We start from the raw sequence: 17,376 nt of genomic DNA on the forward strand, positions 1-17,376 counted from the left end.
CACAACATCAGATTTAAGAAAATAAATTGCCTACAGCTGTTGTGAAACATTTCTGCCCGATTCCAGCTGATCTATATTCCAGAAATGCCACAAGCAGATGTCTGTCTTCTGATGATCTAAAGGAGACCTATCTTACACCCCGAACATCAAAAAACAACACGGCTCATCATTGCTGGCAAAACAAATGTGCATTAGCAACAGTAGATGGCCAGTATGGGGGTTGAACCCATGGCCTTATTAGCACCACAGTCTAACCAGCTGAGCTAACCGGCAGAATTTTGATCATACATGTGTTGCTTTTAAAACAATAAAAAGTGCCTAAATGCATAAAAAAGGCTTATCCATCAAGAGTACCACGAAAGATCTAGTCCCCCAGTTCACTGAGAAGGGTGCTTTTTGTGACCACGTGGCCAAATGGATAAGGCGTCTGACTTCGGATCAGAAGATTAAGGGTTCAAGTCCCTTCGTGGTTAGCAGTCTCATTGAACTCAACAGATGTTGTTTCTCTTTGTATGAAATCACTGTCCCAGTATGTTTAATTATTCTTAGTATCATTGACTATCAGGGTGTTGCCATTATTATGAATCATTTGTTGAACAAGATTTTTGGAGAGGTTTGGTTTCAAAACCGTTTCTCAACCTCAAATCAGACACCTCTCCCTAATGTTAGGATTACAACATCAGATTTAAGCAAATAAATTGCCTACAGCTGTTGTGAAACATTTCTGCCTGATTCCAGCTGATCTATATTCCAGAAATGCCACAAGCAGATGTCTGTCTTCTGATGATCTAAAGCAGACCTATCTTACACCCCGAACATCAAGAAACAACAGATCTCATCATTGCTGGCAAAAGAAATATGTGCTTGCAATAGTAAAGAGTAAATTAAGCAAAAAATTGTCTAGAGCTGTTGTGAAAATTTTCTACCTGATTCGAGTTGATCTATATTCTAGAAATGCCAAAAGCAGATGTCTGTCTTCTAATGATCTAAAGAAGACCTATCTTACAGCCCGAGCATCGACAAACAACACGGCTCATCATTGCTGGCAAAACAAATGTTGCTTTTGAAACAATAAACAGTGCCTAAATGCATAAAAAAGGCTTATCCATCAAGAGTACCACGAAAAGATCTAGTCCCCCAGTTCACTGAGAAGGGTGCCTTTCGTGACCATGTGGCCTAATGGATAAGGCGTCTGACTTCGGATCAGAAGATTAAGGGTTCAAGTCCCTTCGTGGTTAGCAGTCTCATTGAACTCAACAGATGTTGTTTCTCTTTGTATGAAATCACTGTCCCAGTATGTTTAATTATTTATAGTATCATTGACTATCAGGGTGTTGCCATTATTATGAATCATTTGTTGAACAAGATTTTTGGAGAGGTTTGGTTTCAAAACCGTTTCTCAACCTCAAATCAGACACCTCTCCCTAATGTTAGGATCACAACATCAGATTTAAGCAAATAAATTGCCTACAGCTGTTGTGAAACATTTCTGCCTGATTCCAGCTGATCTATATTCCAGAAATGCCACAAGCAGATGTCTGTCTTCTGATGATCTAAAGCAGACCTATCTTACACCCCGAACATCAAGAAACAACAGATCTCATCATTGCTGGCAAAAGAAATATGTGCTTGCAATAGTAAAGAGTAAATTAAGCAAAAAATTGTCTAGAGCTGTTGTGAAAAATTTTCTACCTGATTCGAGTTGATCTATATTCTAGAAATGCCAAAAGCAGATGTCTGTCTTCTAATGATCTAAAGAAGACCTATCTTACAGCCCGAGCATCGACAAACAACACGGCTCATCATTGCTGGCAAAACAAATGTGCGTTTGCAACAGTAGATGGCCAATATGGGGGTTGAACCCATGGCCTTGGCGTTATTAGCACCACGCTCTAACCAGCTGAGCTAACAGGACACGTATTGATCATATATATGTTGCTTTTGAAACAATAAACAGTGCCTAAATGCATAAAAAAGGCTTATCCATCAAGAGTACCACGAAAGATCTAGTCCCCCAGTTCACTGAGAAGGGTGCCTTTCGTGACCACGTGGCCTAATGGATAAGGCGTCTGACTTCGGATCAGAAGATTAAGGGTTCAAGTCCCTTCGTGGTTAGCAGTCTCATTGAACGCAACAGATGTTGTTTCTCTTTGTATGAAATCACTGTCCCAGTATGTTTAATTATTCTTAGTATCATTGACTATCAGGGTGTTGCCATTATTATGAATCATTTGTTGAACAAGATTTTTGGAGAGGTTTGGTTTCAAAACCGTTTCTCAACCTCAAATCAGACACCTCTCCCTAATGTTAGGATCACAACATCAGATTTAAGCAAATAAATTGCCTACAGCTGTTGTGAAACATTTCTGCCTGATTCCAGCTGATCTATATTCCAGAAATGCCACAAGCAGATGTCTGTCTTCTGATGATCTAAAGCAGACCTATCTTACACCCCGAACATCAAGAAACAACAGATCTCATCATTGCTGGCAAAAGAAATATGTGCTTGCAATAGTAAAGAGTAAATTAAGCAAAAATTGTCTAGAGCTGTTGTGAAAAATTTTCTACCTGATTCGAGTTGATCTATATTCTAGAAATGCCAAAAGCAGATGTCTGTCTTCTAATGATCTAAAGAAGACCTATCTTACAGCCCGAGCATCGACAAACAACACGGCTCATCATTGCTGGCAAAACAAATGTGCGTTTGCGAGTAGATGGCCAGTATGGGGGTTGAACCCATGGCCTTGGCGTTATTAGCACCACGCTCTAACCAGCTTAACTAACCGGCCACGTTTGATTATATTTATGTTGCTTTTGAAACAATGAACAGTTCCTAAATGCATAAAAAAGGGTTATCCATCAAGAGTACCACAAAGATCTACTCCCCCAGTTCACACTGAGAAGGGTGCCTTTGGTGACCACGTGGCCAAATGGATAAGGCATCAAATGCCACAAGCAGATGTCTGTCTTCTGATGATCTAAAGCAGACCTATCTTACAGCCTGAGCACCGACAAACAACACGGCTCATCATTGCTGGCAAAACAAATGTGCATTTGCAACAGTAGATGGCCAGTATGGGGGTTGAACCCATGGCCTTGGCGTTATTAGCACCACACTCTAACCAGCTGAGCTACCCGGCCACATTTGATCATACATATGTTGCTTTTAAAACATACAAAAGTGCCTAAATGCATAAAAAAGGCTTATCCATCAAGAGTACCACAAAAAGATCTACTCCCCCAGTTCACTGAGAAGGGGGCTTTTCGTGACCACGTGGCCTAATGGATAAGGCGTCTGACTTCAGATCAGAATATTAAGGGTTCAAGTCCATTCGTGGTTAGCAGTCTTATTGAACTCAACAGATGTTTTTTCTCTTTGTATGAAAATCACTGTCCCAGTATGTTTCAATTATTCTTAGTATCATTGACTATCAGGGTGTTGCCATTATTATGAATCATTTGTTGGACAAGATTTTTGTAGAGGTTTGGTTTCAAAACCGTTTCTCAACCTCAAATCAGACACCTCTCCCTAATGTTAGGATCACAACATCAGATTTAAGCAAATAAATTGCCTAGCAGCTGTTGTGAAACATTTTCTACCTGATTCCAGCTGATCTATATTCCATAAATGCCACAAGCAGATGTCTGTCTTCTGATGATCTAAAGCAGACCTATCTTACACCCCGAACATCAAGAAACAACAGATCTCATCATTGCTGGTAAAAGAAATATGTGCTTGCAATAGTAAAGAGTAAATTAAGCAAAAAATTGTCTAGAGCTGTTGTGAAAAATTTTCTACCTGATTCGAGTTGATCTATATTCTAGAAATGCCAAAAGCAGATGTCTGTCTTCTAATGATCTAAAGAAGACCTATCTTACAGCCCGAGCATCGACAAACAACACGGCTCATCATTGCTGGCAAAACAAATGTGCGTTTGCGAGTAGATGGCCAGTATGGGGGTTGAACCCATGGCCTTGGCGTTATTAGCACCACACTCTAACCAGCTGAGCTAACCGGCCACGTTTGATTATATTTATGTTGCTTTTGAAACAATGAACAGTTCCTAAATGCATAAAAAAGGGTTATCCATCAAGAGTACCACAAAAGATCTACTCCCCCAGTTCACTGAGAAGGGTGCTTTTCGTGACCACATGGCCTAATGGATAAGGCGTCTGACTTCAGATCAGAATATTAAGGGTTCAAGTCCATTCGTGGTTAGCAGTCTTATTGAACTCAACAGATGTTAATTCTCTTTGTATGAAATCACTGTCCCAGTATATTCAATTATTCTTAGTATCATTGACTATCAGGGTGTTGCCATTATTATGAATCATTTGTTGGACAAGATTTTTGTAGAGGTTTGGTTTCAAAACCGTTTCTCAACCTCAAATCAGACACCTCTCCCTAATGTTAGGATCACAACATCAGATTTAAGCAAATAAATTGCCTACAGCTGTTGTGAAACATTTTCTGCCTGATTCCAGCTGATCTATAATCCAGAAATGCCACAAGCAGATGTCTGTCTTCTGATGATCTAAAGCAGACCTATCTTACAGCCTGAGCACCGACAAACAACACGGCTCATCATTGCTGGCAAAACAAATGCTCACTTGCAACAGTAGATGGCCAGTATGGGGGTTGAACCCATGGCCTTGGCGTTATTAGCACCACGCTCTAACCAGCTGAGCTAACCGGCCACATTTTGATTATATATATGTTGCTTTTGAAACAATAAACAGTTCCTAAATGCATAAAAAAGGCTTATCCATCAAGAGTACCACGAAAGATCTAGTCCCCCAGTTCACTGAGAAGGGTGCCTTTCGTGACCACGTGGCCTAATGGATAAGGCGTCTGACTTCGGATCAGAAGATTAAGGGTTCAAGTCCCTTCGTGGTTAGCAGTCTCATTGAACTCAACAGATGTTGTTTCTCTTTGTATGAAATCACTGTCCCAGTATGTTTAATTATTGTTAGTATCATTGACTATCAGGGTGTTGCCATTATTATGAATCATTTGTTGGACAAGATTTTTGTAGAGGTTTGGTTTCAAAACCGTTTCTCAACCTCAAATCAGACACCTCTCCCTAATGTTAGGATCACAACATCAGATTTAAGCAAATAAATTGCCTACAGCTGTTGTGAAACATTTTCTGCCTGATTCCAGCTGATCTATATTCCATAAATGCCACAAGCAGATGTCTGTCTTCTGATGATCTAAAGCAGACCTATCTTACAGCCTGAGCACCGACAAACAACACGGCTCATCATTGCTGGCAAAACAAATGTGCATTAGCAACAGTAGATGGCCAGTATGGGGGTTGAACCCATGGCCTTATTAGCACCACAGTCTAACCAGCTGAGCTAACCGGCCAAATTTTGATCATACATATGTTGCTTTTAAAACAATAAAAAGTGCCTAAATGCATAAAAAAGGCTTATCCATCAAGAGTACCACGAAAGATCTAGTCCCCCAGTTCACTGAGAAGGGTGCTTTTTGTGACCACGTGGCCAAATGGATAAGGCATCTGACTTCGGATTAGAAGAATAAGGGTTCAAGTCCCTTCGCAGTTAGCAGTCTTATTGAACTCAACAGATGTTGTTTCTCTTTGTATGAAATCACTGTCCCAGTATGTTCAATTATTCTTAGTATCATTGACTATCAGGGTGTTGCCATTATTATGAATCATTTGTTGGACAAGATTTTTGTAGAGGTTTGGTTTCAAAACCGTTTCTCAACCTCAAATCAGACACCTCTCCCTAATGTTAGGATCACAACATCAGATTTAAGCAAATAAATTACCTACAGCTATTGTGAAACATTTTCTGCCTGATTCCAGCTGATCTATGTTCCAGAAATGCCACAAGCAGATGTCTGTCTTCTGATGATCTAAAGCAGACCTATCTTACAGCCTGAGCACCGACAAACAACACGGCTCATCATTGCTGGCAAAACAAATGCTCACTTGCAACAGTAGATGGCCAGTATGGGGGTTGAACCCATGGCCTTGGCGTTATTAGGACCACGCTCTAACCAGCTGAGCTAACCGGCCACATTTTGATTATATATATGTTGCTTTTGAAACAATAAAACAGTGCCTAAATGCATAAAAAAGGCTTATCCATCAAGAGTACCACGAAAGATCTAGTCCCCCAGTTCACTGAGAAGGGTGCCTTTCGTGACCACGTGGCCTAATGGATAAGGCGTCTGACTTCGGATCAGAAGATTAAGGGTTCAAGTCCCTTCGTGGTTAGCAGTCTCATTGAACTCAACAGATGTTGTTTCTCTTTGTATGAAATCACTGTCCCAGTATGTTTAATTATTGTTAGTATCATTGACTATCAGGGTGTTGCCATTATTATGAATCATTTGTTGGACAAGATTTTTTGTAGAGGTTTGGTTTCAAAACCGTTTCTCAACCTCAAATCAGACACCTCTCCCTAATGTTAGGATCACAACATCAGATTTAAGCAAATAAATTGCCTACAGCTGTTGTGAAACATTTTCTGCCTGATTCCAGCTGATCTATATTCCATAAATGCCACAAGCAGATGTCTGTCTTCTGATGATCTAAAGCAGACCTATCTTACAGCCTGAGCACCGACAAACAACACGGCTCATCATTGCTGGCAAAACAAATGCTGCATTTGCAACAGTAGATGGCCAGTATGGGGGTTGAACCCATGGCCTTATTAGCACCACAGTCTAACCAGCTGAGCTAACCGGCCACATTTGATCATACATATGTTGCTTTTAAAACAATAAAAAGTGCCTAAATGCATAAAAAAGGCTTATCCATCAAGAGTACCACGAAAGATCTAGTCCCCCAGTTCACTGAGAAGGGTGCTTTTTGTGACCACGTGGCCAAATGGATAAGGCATCTGACTTCGGATTAGAAGAATAAGGGTTCAAGTCCCTTCGCAGTTAGCAGTCTTATTGAACTCAACAGATGTTGTTTCTCTTTGTATGAAATCACTGTCCCAGTATGTTCAATTATTCTTAGTATCATTGACTATCAGGGTGTTGCCATTATTATGAATCATTTGTTGGACAAGATTTTTGTAGAGGTTTGGTTTCAAAACCGTTTCTCAACCTCAAATCAGACACCTCTCCCTAATGTTAGGATCACAACATCAGATTTAAGCAAATAAATTACCTACAGCTATTGTGAAACATTTTCTGCCTGATTCCAGCTGATCTATGTTCCAGAAATGCCACAAGCAGATGTCTGTCTTCTGATGATCTAAAGCAGACCTATCTTACACCCCGAACATCAAGAAACAACAGATCTCATCATTGCTGGCAAAAGAAATATGTGCTTGCAATAGTAAAGAGTAAATTAAGCAAAAAATTGTCTAGAGCTGTTGTGAAAAATTTTCTACCTGATTCGAGTTGATCTATATTCTAGAAATGCCAAAAGCAGATGTCTGTCTTCTAATGATCTAAAGAAGACCTATCTTACAGCCCGAGCATCGACAAACAACACGGCTCATCATTGCTGGCAAAACAAATGTGCGTTTGCGAGTAGATGGCCAGTATGGGGGTTGAACCCATGGCCTTGGCGTTATTAGCACCACGCTCTAACCAGCTTAACTAACCGGCCACGTTTGATTATATTTATGTTGCTTTTGAAACAATGAACAGTTCCTAAATGCATAAAAAAGGGTTATCCATCAAGAGTACCACAAAAGATCTACTCCCCCAGTTCACTGAGAAGGGTGCCTTTGGTGACCACGTGGCCAAATGGATAAGGCATCAAATGCCACAAGCAGATGTCTGTCTTCTGATGATCTAAAGCAGACCTATCTTACAGCCTGAGCACCGACAAACAACACGGCTCATCATTGCTGGCAAAACAAATGTGCATTTGCAACAGTAGATGGCCAGTATGGGGGTTGAACCCATGGCCTTGGCGTTATTAGCACCACACTCTAACCAGCTGAGCTAACCGGCCACATTTGATCATACATATGTTGCTTTTAAAACAATAAAAAGTGCCTAAATGCATAAAAAAGGCTTATCCATCAAGAGTACCACAAAAGATCTACTCCCCCAGTTCACTGAGAAGGGGGCTTTTCGTGACCACGTGGCCTAATGGATAAGGCGTCTGACTTCAGATCAGAATATTAAGGGTTCAAGTCCATTCGTGGTTAGCAGTCTTATTGAACTCAACAGATGTTTTTTCTCTTTGTATGAAAACACTGTCCCAGTATGTTCAATTATTCTTAGTATCATTGACTATCAGGGTGTTGCCATTATGATGAATCATTTGTTGGACAAGATTTTTGTAGAGGTTTGGTTTCAAAACCATTTCTCAACCTCAAATCAGACACCTCTCCCTAATGTTAGGATCACAACATCAGATTTAAGCAAAAAAATTGCCTAGAGCTGTTGTGAAACATTTTCTACCTGATTCCAGCTGATCTATATTCCATAAATGCCACAAGCAGATGTCTGTCTTCTGATGATCTAAAGCAGACCTATCTTACACCCCGAACATCAAGAAACAACAGATCTCATCATTGCTGGCAAAAGAAATATGTGCTTGCAATAGTAAAGAGTAAATTAAGCAAAAAATTGTCTAGAGCTGTTGTGAAAAATTTTCTACCTGATTCGAGTTGATCTATATTCTAGAAATGCCAAAAGCAGATGTCTGTCTTCTAATGATCTAAAGAAGACCTATCTTACAGCCCGAGCATCGACAAACAACACGGCTCATCATTGTTGGCAAAACAAATGTGCGTTTGCGAGTAGATGGCCAGTATGGGGGTTGAACCCATGGCCTTGGCGTTATTAGCACCACACTCTAACCAGCTGAGCTAACCGGCCACGTTTGATTATATTTATGTTGCTTTTGAAACAATGAACAGTTCCTAAATGCATAAAAAAGGGTTATCCATCAAGAGTACCACAAAAGATCTACTCCCCCAGTTCACTGAGAAGGGTGCTTTTCGTGACCACATGGCCTAATGGATAAGGCGTCTGACTTCAGATCAGAATATTAAGGGTTCAAGTCCATTCGTGGTTAGCAGTCTTATTGAACTCAACAGATGTTAATTCTCTTTGTATGAAATCACTGTCCCAGTATATTCAATTATTCTTAGTATCATTGACTATCAGGGTGTTGCCATTATTATGAATCATTTGTTGGACAAGATTTTTGTAGAGGTTTGGTTTCAAAACCGTTTCTCAACCTCAAATCAGACACCTCTCCCTAATGTTAGGATCACAACATCAGATTTAAGCAAATAAATTGCCTACAGCTGTTGTGAAACATTTTCTGCCTGATTCCAGCTGATCTATAATCCAGAAATGCCACAAGCAGATGTCTGTCTTCTGATGATCTAAAGCAGACCTATCTTACAGCCTGAGCACCGACAAACAACACGGCTCATCATTGCTGGCAAAACAAATGCTCACTTGCAACAGTAGATGGCCAGTATGGGGGTTGAACCCATGGCCTTGGCGTTATTAGCACCACGCTCTAACCAGCTGAGCTAACCGGCCACATTTTGATTATATATATGTTGCTTTTGAAACAATAAACAGTTCCTAAATGCATAAAAAAGGCTTATCCATCAAGAGTACCACGAAAGATCTAGTCCCCCAGTTCACTGAGAAGGGTGCCTTTCGTGACCACGTGGCCTAATGGATAAGGCGTCTGACTTCGGATCAGAAGATTAAGGGTTCAAGTCCCTTCGTGGTTAGCAGTCTCATTGAACTCAACAGATGTTGTTTCTCTTTGTATGAAATCACTGTCCCAGTATGTTTAATTATTGTTAGTATCATTGACTATCAGGGTGTTGCCATTATTATGAATCATTTGTTGGACAAGATTTTTGTAGAGGTTTGGTTTCAAAACCGTTTCTCAACCTCAAATCAGACACCTCTCCCTAATGTTAGGATCACAACATCAGATTTAAGCAAATAAATTGCCTACAGCTGTTGTGAAACATTTTCTGCCCGATTCCAGCTGATCTATATTCCATAAATGCCACAAGCAGATGTCTGTCTTCTGATGATCTAAAGCAGACCTATCTTACAGCCTGAGCACCGACAAACAACACGGCTCATCATTGCTGGCAAAACAAATGTGCATTAGCAACAGTAGATGGCCAGTATGGGGGTTGAACCCATGGCCTTATTAGCACCACAGTCTAACCAGCTGAGCTAACCGGCCAAATTTTGATCATATATATGTTGCTTTTGAAACAATAAACAGTTCCTAAATGCATAAAAAAGGCTTATCCATCAAGAGTACCACGAAAGATCTAGTCCCCCAGTTCACTGAGAAGGGTGCCTTTGGTGACCACGTGGCCAAATGGATAAGGCGTCAAATGCCACAAGCAGATGTCTGTCTTCTGATGATCTAAAGCAGACCTATCTTACAGCCTGAGCACCGACAAACAACACGGCTCATCATTGCTGGCAAAACAAATGTGCATTTGCAACAGTAGATGGCCAGTATGGGGGTTGAACCCATGGCCTTGGCGTTATTAGCACCACACTCTAACCAGCTGAGCTAACCGGCCACATTTGATCATACATATGTTGCTTTTAAAACAATAAAAAGTGCCTAAATGCATAAAAAAGGCTTATCCATCAAGAGTACCACGAAAGATCTAGTCCCCCAGTTCACTGAGAAGGGTGCCTTTGGTGACCACGTGGCCAAATGGATAAGGCGTCTGACTTCGGATCAGAAGATTAAGGGTTCAAGTCCCTTCGTGGTTAGCAGTCTCGTTGAACTCAACAGATGTTGTTTCTCTTTGTATGAAATCACTGTCCCAGTATGTTTAATTATTCTTAGTATCATTGACTATCAGGGTGTTGCCATTATTATGAATCATTTGTTGAACAAGATTTTTGTAGAGGTTTGGTTTCAAAACCGTTTCTCAACCTCAAATCAGACACCTCTCCCTAATGTTAGGATCACAACATCAGATTTAAGCAAATAAATTGCCTACAGCTGTTGTGAAACATTTTCTGCCTGATTCCAGCTGATCTATAATCCAGAAATGCCACAAGCAGATGTCTGTCTTCTGATGATCTAAAGCAGACCTATCTTACAGCCTGAGCACCGACAAACAACACGGCTCATCATTGCTGGCAAAACAAATGTGCATTAGCAACAGTAGATGGCCAGTATGGGGGTTGAACCCATGGCCTTATTAGCACCACAGTCTAACCAGCTGAGCTAACCGGCCAAATTTTGATCATATATATGTTGCTTTTGAAACAATAAACAGTTCCTAAATGCATAAAAAAGGCTTATCCATCAAGAGTACCACGAAAGATCTAGTCCCCCAGTTCACTGAGAAGGGTGCCTTTGGTGACCACGTGGCCAAATGGATAAGGCGTCAAATGCCACAAGCAGATGTCTGTCTTCTGATGATCTAAAGCAGACCTATCTTACAGCCTGAGCACCGACAAACAACACGGCTCATCATTGCTGGCAAAACAAATGTGCATTTGCAACAGTAGATGGCCAGTATGGGGGTTGAACCCATGGCCTTGGCGTTATTAGCACCACACTCTAACCAGCTGAGCTAACCGGCCACATTTGATCATACATATGTTGCTTTTAAAACAATAAAAAGTGCCTAAATGCATAAAAAAGGCTTATCCATCAAGAGTACCACGAAAGATCTAGTCCCCCAGTTCACTGAGAAGGGTGCCTTTGGTGACCACGTGGCCAAATGGATAAGGCGTCTGACTTCGGATCAGAAGATTAAGGGTTCAAGTCCCTTCGTGGTTAGCAGTCTCGTTGAACTCAACAGATGTTGTTTCTCTTTGTATGAAATCACTGTCCCAGTATGTTTAATTATTCTTAGTATCATTGACTATCAGGGTGTTGCCATTATTATGAATCATTTGTTGAACAAGATTTTTGTAGAGGTTTGGTTTCAAAACCGTTTCTCAACCTCAAATCAGACACCTCTCCCTAATGTTAGGATCACAACATCAGATTTAAGCAAATAAATTGCCTACAGCTGTTGTGAAACATTTCTGCCTGATTCCAGCTGATCTATATTCCAGAAATGCCACAAGCAGATGTCTGTCTTCTGATGATCTAAAGCAGACCTATCTTACACCCCGAACATCAAGAAACAACAGATCTCATCATTGCTGGCAAAAGAAATATGTGCTTGCAATAGTAAAGAGTAAATTAAGCAAAAAATTGTCTAGAGCTGTTGTGAAAAATTTTCTACCTGATTCGAGTTGATCTATATTCTAGAAATGCCAAAAGCAGAGGTCTGTCTTCTAATGATCTAAAGAAGACCTATCTTACAGCCCGAGCATCGACAAACAACACGGCTCATCATTGCTGGCAAAACAAATGTGCGTTTGCGAGTAGATGGCCAGTATGGGGGTTGAACCCATGGCCTTGGCGTTATTAGCACCACGCTCTAACCAGCTGAGCTAACCGGCCACGTTTGATTATATTTATGTTGCTTTTGAAACAATGAACAGTTCCTAAATGCATAAAAAAGGGTTATCCATCAAGAGTACCACAAAAGATCTACTCCCCCAGTTCACTGAGAAGGGTGCTTTTTGTGACCACATGGCCTAATGGATAAGGCGTCTGAGTTCAGATCAGAATATTAAGGGTTCAAGTCCCTTCGTGGTTAGCAGTCTTATTGAACTCAACAGATGTTGATTCTCTTTGTATGAAATCACTGTCCCAGTATGTTTAATTATTCTTAGTATCATTGACTATCAGGGTGTTGCCATTATTATGAATCATTTGTTGGACAAGATTTTTGTAGAGGTTTGGTTTCAAAACCGTTTCTCAACCTCAAATCAGACACCTCTCCCTAATGTTAGGATCACAACATCAAATTTAAGCAAATAAATTGCCTACAGCTGTTGTGAAACATTTTCTGCCTGATTCCAGCTGATCTATATTCCAGAAATGCCACAAGCAGATGTCTGTCTTCTGATGATCTAAAGGAGACCTATCTTACACCCCGAACATCAAAAAACAACAGATCTCATGATTGCTGGCAAAAGAAATATGTGCTTGCAATGGTAAAGAGTAAATTAAGCAAAAAATTGTCTAGAGCTGTTGTGAAAAATTGTCTACCTGATTCGAGTTGATCTATATTCTAGAAATGCCACAAGCAGATGTCTGTCTTCTGATGATCTAAAGAAGACCTATCTTACAGCCCGAGCATCGACAAACAACACGGCTCATCATTGCTGGCAAAACAAATGTGCGTTTGCAACAGTAGATGGCCAGTATGGGGGTTGAACCCATGGCCTTGGCGTTATTAGCACCACGCTCTAACCAGCTGAGCTAACAGGCCACGTATTGATCATATATATGTTGCTTTTGAAACAATAAACAGTGCCTAAATGCATAAAAAAGGCTTATCCATCAAGAGTACCACGAAAGATCTTGTCCCCCAGTTCACTGAGAAGGGTGCCTTTCGTGGCCACGTGGCCTAATGGATAAGGCGTCTGACTTCGGATCAGAAGATTAACGGTTCAAGTCCCTTCGTGGTTAGCAGTCTCATTGAACTCAACAGATGTTGTTTCTCTTTGTATGAAATCACTGTCCCAGTATGTTCAATTATTCTTAGTATCATTGACTATCAGGGTTTTGCCATTATTATGAATCATTTGTTGGACAAGATTTTTGTAGAGGTTTGGTTTCAAAACCGTTTCTCAACCTCAAATCAGACACCTCTCCATAATGTTAAGATCACAACATCAGATTTAAGCAAATAAATTGCCTACAGCTGTTGTGAAACATTTTCTGCCTGATTCCAGCTGATCTATATTCCAGAAATGCCACAAGCAGATGTCTGTCTTCTGATGATCTAAAGGAGACCTATCTTACACCCCGAACATCAAAAAACAACAGATCTCATCATTGCTGGCAAAAGAAATATGTGCTTGCAATGGTAAAGAGTAAATTAAGCAAAAAATTGTCTAGAGCTGTTGTGAAAAATTGTCTACCTGATTCGAGTTGATCTATATTCTAGAAATGCCACAAGCAGATGTCTGTCTTCTGATGATCTAAAGAAGACCTATCTTACAGCCCGAGCATCGACAAACAGCACGGCTCATCATTGCTGGCAAAACAAATGTGCGTTTGCAACAGTAGATGGCCAGTATGGGGGTTGAACCCATGGCCTTGGCGTTATTAGCACCACGCTCTAACCAGCTGAGCTAACAGGCCACGTATTGATCATATATATGTTGCTTTTGAAACAATAAACAGTGCCTAAATGCATAAAAAAGGCTTATCCATCAAGAGCACCACGAAAGATCTAGTCCCCCAGTTCACTGAGAAGGGTGCCTTTCGTGACCACGTGGCCTAATGGATAAGGCGTCTGATTTCGGATCAGAAGATTAAGGGTTCAAGTCCCTTCGTGGTTAGCAGTCTCATTGAACTCAACAGATGTTGTTTCTCTTTGTATGAAATCACTGTCCCAGTATGTTTAATTATTCTTAGTATCATTGACTATCAGGGTGTTGCCATTATTATGAATCATTTGTTGAACAAGATTTTTGTAGAGGTTTGGTTTCAAAACCGTTTCTCAACCTCAAATCAGACACCTCTCCCTAATGTTAGGATCACAACATCAGATTTAAGCAAATAAATTGCCTACAGCTGTTGTGAAACATTTTCTGCCTGATTCCAGCTGATCTATAATCCAGAAATGCCAAAAGCAGATGTCTGTCTTCTGATGATCTAAAGCAGACCTATCTTACAGCCTGAGCACCGACAAACAACACGGCTCATAATTGCTGGCAAAACAAATGCTCACTTGCAACAGTAGATGGCCAGTATGGGGGTTGAACCCATGGCCTTGGCGTTATTAGCACAACGCTCTAACCAGCTGAGCTAACCGGCCACATTTTGATTATATATATGTTGCTTTTGAAACAATAAACAGTTCCTAAATGCATAAAAAAGGCTTATCCATCAAGAGTACCACGAAAGATCTAGTCCCCCAGTTCACTGAGAAGGGTGCCTTTTGTGACCACGTGGCCTAATGGATAAGGCGTCTGACTTCGGATCAGAAGATTAAGGGTTCAAGTCCCTTCGTGGTTAGAAGTCTCATTGAACTCAACAGATGTTGTTTCTCTTTGTATGAAATCACTGTCCCAGTATGTTTAATTATTCTTAGTATCATTGACTATCAGGGTGTTGCCATTATTATGAATCATTTGTTGGACAAGATTTTTGTAGAGGTTTGGTTTCAAAACCGTTTCTCAACCTCAAATCAGACACCTCTCCCTAATGTTAGGATCACAACATCAGATTTAAGCAAATAAATTGCCTACAGCTGTTGTGAAACATTTTCTGCCTAATTCCAGCTGATCTATATTCCATAAATGCCACAAGCAGATGTCTGTCTTCTGATGATCTAAAGCAGACCTATCTTACAGCCTGAGCACCGACAAACAACACGGCTCATCATTGCTGGCAAAACAAATGTGCATTAGCAACAGTAGATGGCCAGTATGGGGGTTGAACCCATGGCCTTATTAGCACCACAGTCTAACCAGCTGAGCTAACCGGCCAAATTTTGATCATACATATGTTGCTTTTAAAACAATAAAAAGTGCCTAAATGCATAAAAAAGGCTTATCCATCAAGAGTACCACGAAAGATCTAGTCCCCCAGTTCACTGAGAAGGGTGCCTTTTGTGACCACGTGGCCTAATGGATAAGGCGTCTGACTTCGGATCAGAAGATTAAGGGTTCAAGTCCCTTCGTGGTTAGAAGTCTCATTGAACTCAACAGATGTTGTTTCTCTTTGTATGAAATCACTGTCCCAGTATGTTTAATTATTCTTAGTATCATTGACTATCAGGGTGTTGCCATTATTATGAATCATTTGTTGGACAAGATTTTTGTAGAGGTTTGGTTTCAAAACCGTTTCTCAACCTCAAATCAGACACCTCTCCCTAATGTTAGGATCACAACATCAGATTTAAGCAAATAAATTGCCTACAGCTGTTGTGAAACATTTTCTGCCTGATTCCAGCTGATCTATATTCCATAAATGCCACAAGCAGATGTCTGTCTTCTGATGATCTAAAGCAGACCTATCTTACAGCCTGAGCACCGACAAACAACACGGCTCATCATTGCTGGCAAAACAAATGTGCATTAGCAACAGTAGATGGCCAGTATGGGGGTTGAACCCATGGCCTTATTAGCACCACAGTCTAACCAGCTGAGCTAACCGGCCAAATTTTGATCATACATATGTTGCTTTTAAAACAATAAAAAGTGCCTAAATGCATAAAAAAGGCTTATCCATCAAGAGTACCACGAAAGATCTAGTCCCCCAGTTCACTGAGAAGGGTGCTTTTTGTGACCACGTGGCCAAATGGATAAGGCATCTGACTTCGGATTAGAAGAATAAGGGTTCAAGTCCCTTCGCAGTTAGCAGTCTTATTGAACTCAACAGATGTTGTTTCTCTTTGTATGAAATCACTGTCCCAGTATGTTCAATTATTCTTAGTATCATTGACTATCAGGGTGTTGCCATTATTATGAATCATTTGTTGGACAAGATTTTTGTAGAGGTTTGGTTTCAAAACCGTTTCTCAACCTCAAATCAGACACCTCTCCCTAATGTTAGGATCACAACATCAGATTTAAGCAAATAAATTACCTACAGCTATTGTGAAACATTTTCTGCCTGATTCCAGCTGATCTATGTTCCAGAAATGCCACAAGCAGATGTCTGTCTTCTGATGATCTAAAGCAGACCTATCTTACAGCCTGAGCACCGACAAACAACACGGCTCATCATTGCTGGCAAAACAAATGTGCATTAGCAACAGTAGATGGCCAGTATGGGGGTTGAACCCATGGCCTTGGCGTTATTAGCACCACACTCTAACCAGCTGAGCTAACCGGCCACATTTTATCATACATATGTTGCTTTTAAAACAATAAAAAGTGCCTAAATGCATAAAAAAGGCTTATCCATCAAGAGTACCACGAAAGATCTAGTCCCCCAGTTCACTGAGAAGGGTGCCTTTGGTGACCACGTGGCCAAATGGATAAGGCGTCTGACTTCGGATCAGAAGATTAAGGGTTCAAGTCCCTTCGTGGTTAGCAGTCTCATTGAACTCAACAGATGTTGTTTCTCTTTGTATGAAATCACTGTCCCAGTATGTTCAATTATTCTTAGTATCATTGACTATCAGGGTTTTGCCATTATTATGAATCATTTGTTGGACAAGATTTTTGTAGAGGTTTGGTTTCAAAACCGTTTCTCAACCTCAAATCAGACACCTCTCCATAATGTTAGGATCACAACATCAGATTTAAGAAAATAAATTGCCTACAGCTGTTGTGAAACATTTTCTGCCTGATTCCAGCTGATCTATATTCCAGAAATGCCA

At 40.6% G+C, this 17,376-nt stretch overlaps 1 protein-coding gene and 24 non-coding genes across 25 annotated transcripts in view; 12 read left to right on the top strand and 13 right to left on the bottom strand.

The window, feature by feature from the left end:
* LOC114858575 (acid-sensing ion channel 1A-like) overlaps positions 1 to 17,376 on the bottom strand; it is a 196,032-nt gene that overhangs the window by 122,638 nt on the left and 56,018 nt on the right. The window lies entirely within an intron of this gene.
* trnar-ucg (transfer RNA arginine (anticodon UCG)) lies at positions 401 to 473 on the top strand. Its single transcript has one exon. It is a non-coding gene; the product is annotated as a tRNA-Arg (tRNA).
* Positions 1,166 to 1,238, top strand: trnar-ucg (transfer RNA arginine (anticodon UCG)). The gene has a single exon. It is a non-coding gene; the product is annotated as a tRNA-Arg (tRNA).
* On the top strand, positions 2,043 to 2,115 carry trnar-ucg (transfer RNA arginine (anticodon UCG)). The gene has a single exon. It is a non-coding gene; the product is annotated as a tRNA-Arg (tRNA).
* Positions 3,947 to 4,020, bottom strand: trnai-aau (transfer RNA isoleucine (anticodon AAU)). Its single transcript has one exon. It is a non-coding gene; the product is annotated as a tRNA-Ile (tRNA).
* On the bottom strand, positions 4,625 to 4,698 carry trnai-aau (transfer RNA isoleucine (anticodon AAU)). The gene has a single exon. It is a non-coding gene; the product is annotated as a tRNA-Ile (tRNA).
* On the top strand, positions 4,826 to 4,898 carry trnar-ucg (transfer RNA arginine (anticodon UCG)). Its single transcript has one exon. It is a non-coding gene; the product is annotated as a tRNA-Arg (tRNA).
* Positions 6,179 to 6,251, top strand: trnar-ucg (transfer RNA arginine (anticodon UCG)). Its single transcript has one exon. It is a non-coding gene; the product is annotated as a tRNA-Arg (tRNA).
* trnai-aau (transfer RNA isoleucine (anticodon AAU)) lies at positions 7,879 to 7,952 on the bottom strand. Its single transcript has one exon. It is a non-coding gene; the product is annotated as a tRNA-Ile (tRNA).
* Positions 8,754 to 8,827, bottom strand: trnai-aau (transfer RNA isoleucine (anticodon AAU)). The gene has a single exon. It is a non-coding gene; the product is annotated as a tRNA-Ile (tRNA).
* On the bottom strand, positions 9,432 to 9,505 carry trnai-aau (transfer RNA isoleucine (anticodon AAU)). Its single transcript has one exon. It is a non-coding gene; the product is annotated as a tRNA-Ile (tRNA).
* Positions 9,633 to 9,705, top strand: trnar-ucg (transfer RNA arginine (anticodon UCG)). Its single transcript has one exon. It is a non-coding gene; the product is annotated as a tRNA-Arg (tRNA).
* On the bottom strand, positions 10,457 to 10,530 carry trnai-aau (transfer RNA isoleucine (anticodon AAU)). The gene has a single exon. It is a non-coding gene; the product is annotated as a tRNA-Ile (tRNA).
* trnar-ucg (transfer RNA arginine (anticodon UCG)) lies at positions 10,657 to 10,729 on the top strand. Its single transcript has one exon. It is a non-coding gene; the product is annotated as a tRNA-Arg (tRNA).
* trnai-aau (transfer RNA isoleucine (anticodon AAU)) lies at positions 11,481 to 11,554 on the bottom strand. Its single transcript has one exon. It is a non-coding gene; the product is annotated as a tRNA-Ile (tRNA).
* trnar-ucg (transfer RNA arginine (anticodon UCG)) lies at positions 11,681 to 11,753 on the top strand. The gene has a single exon. It is a non-coding gene; the product is annotated as a tRNA-Arg (tRNA).
* On the bottom strand, positions 12,355 to 12,428 carry trnai-aau (transfer RNA isoleucine (anticodon AAU)). The gene has a single exon. It is a non-coding gene; the product is annotated as a tRNA-Ile (tRNA).
* On the bottom strand, positions 13,232 to 13,305 carry trnai-aau (transfer RNA isoleucine (anticodon AAU)). The gene has a single exon. It is a non-coding gene; the product is annotated as a tRNA-Ile (tRNA).
* trnai-aau (transfer RNA isoleucine (anticodon AAU)) lies at positions 14,110 to 14,183 on the bottom strand. Its single transcript has one exon. It is a non-coding gene; the product is annotated as a tRNA-Ile (tRNA).
* trnar-ucg (transfer RNA arginine (anticodon UCG)) lies at positions 14,311 to 14,383 on the top strand. The gene has a single exon. It is a non-coding gene; the product is annotated as a tRNA-Arg (tRNA).
* Positions 14,789 to 14,862, bottom strand: trnai-aau (transfer RNA isoleucine (anticodon AAU)). Its single transcript has one exon. It is a non-coding gene; the product is annotated as a tRNA-Ile (tRNA).
* Positions 14,990 to 15,062, top strand: trnar-ucg (transfer RNA arginine (anticodon UCG)). Its single transcript has one exon. It is a non-coding gene; the product is annotated as a tRNA-Arg (tRNA).
* On the top strand, positions 15,663 to 15,735 carry trnar-ucg (transfer RNA arginine (anticodon UCG)). Its single transcript has one exon. It is a non-coding gene; the product is annotated as a tRNA-Arg (tRNA).
* Positions 16,814 to 16,887, bottom strand: trnai-aau (transfer RNA isoleucine (anticodon AAU)). The gene has a single exon. It is a non-coding gene; the product is annotated as a tRNA-Ile (tRNA).
* trnar-ucg (transfer RNA arginine (anticodon UCG)) lies at positions 17,014 to 17,086 on the top strand. The gene has a single exon. It is a non-coding gene; the product is annotated as a tRNA-Arg (tRNA).

The sequence above is a fragment of the Betta splendens genome, chromosome 7 (assembly GCF_900634795.4).
Source record: "Betta splendens chromosome 7, fBetSpl5.4, whole genome shotgun sequence".
Lineage (NCBI taxonomy): Eukaryota > Metazoa > Chordata > Actinopteri > Anabantiformes > Osphronemidae > Betta > Betta splendens.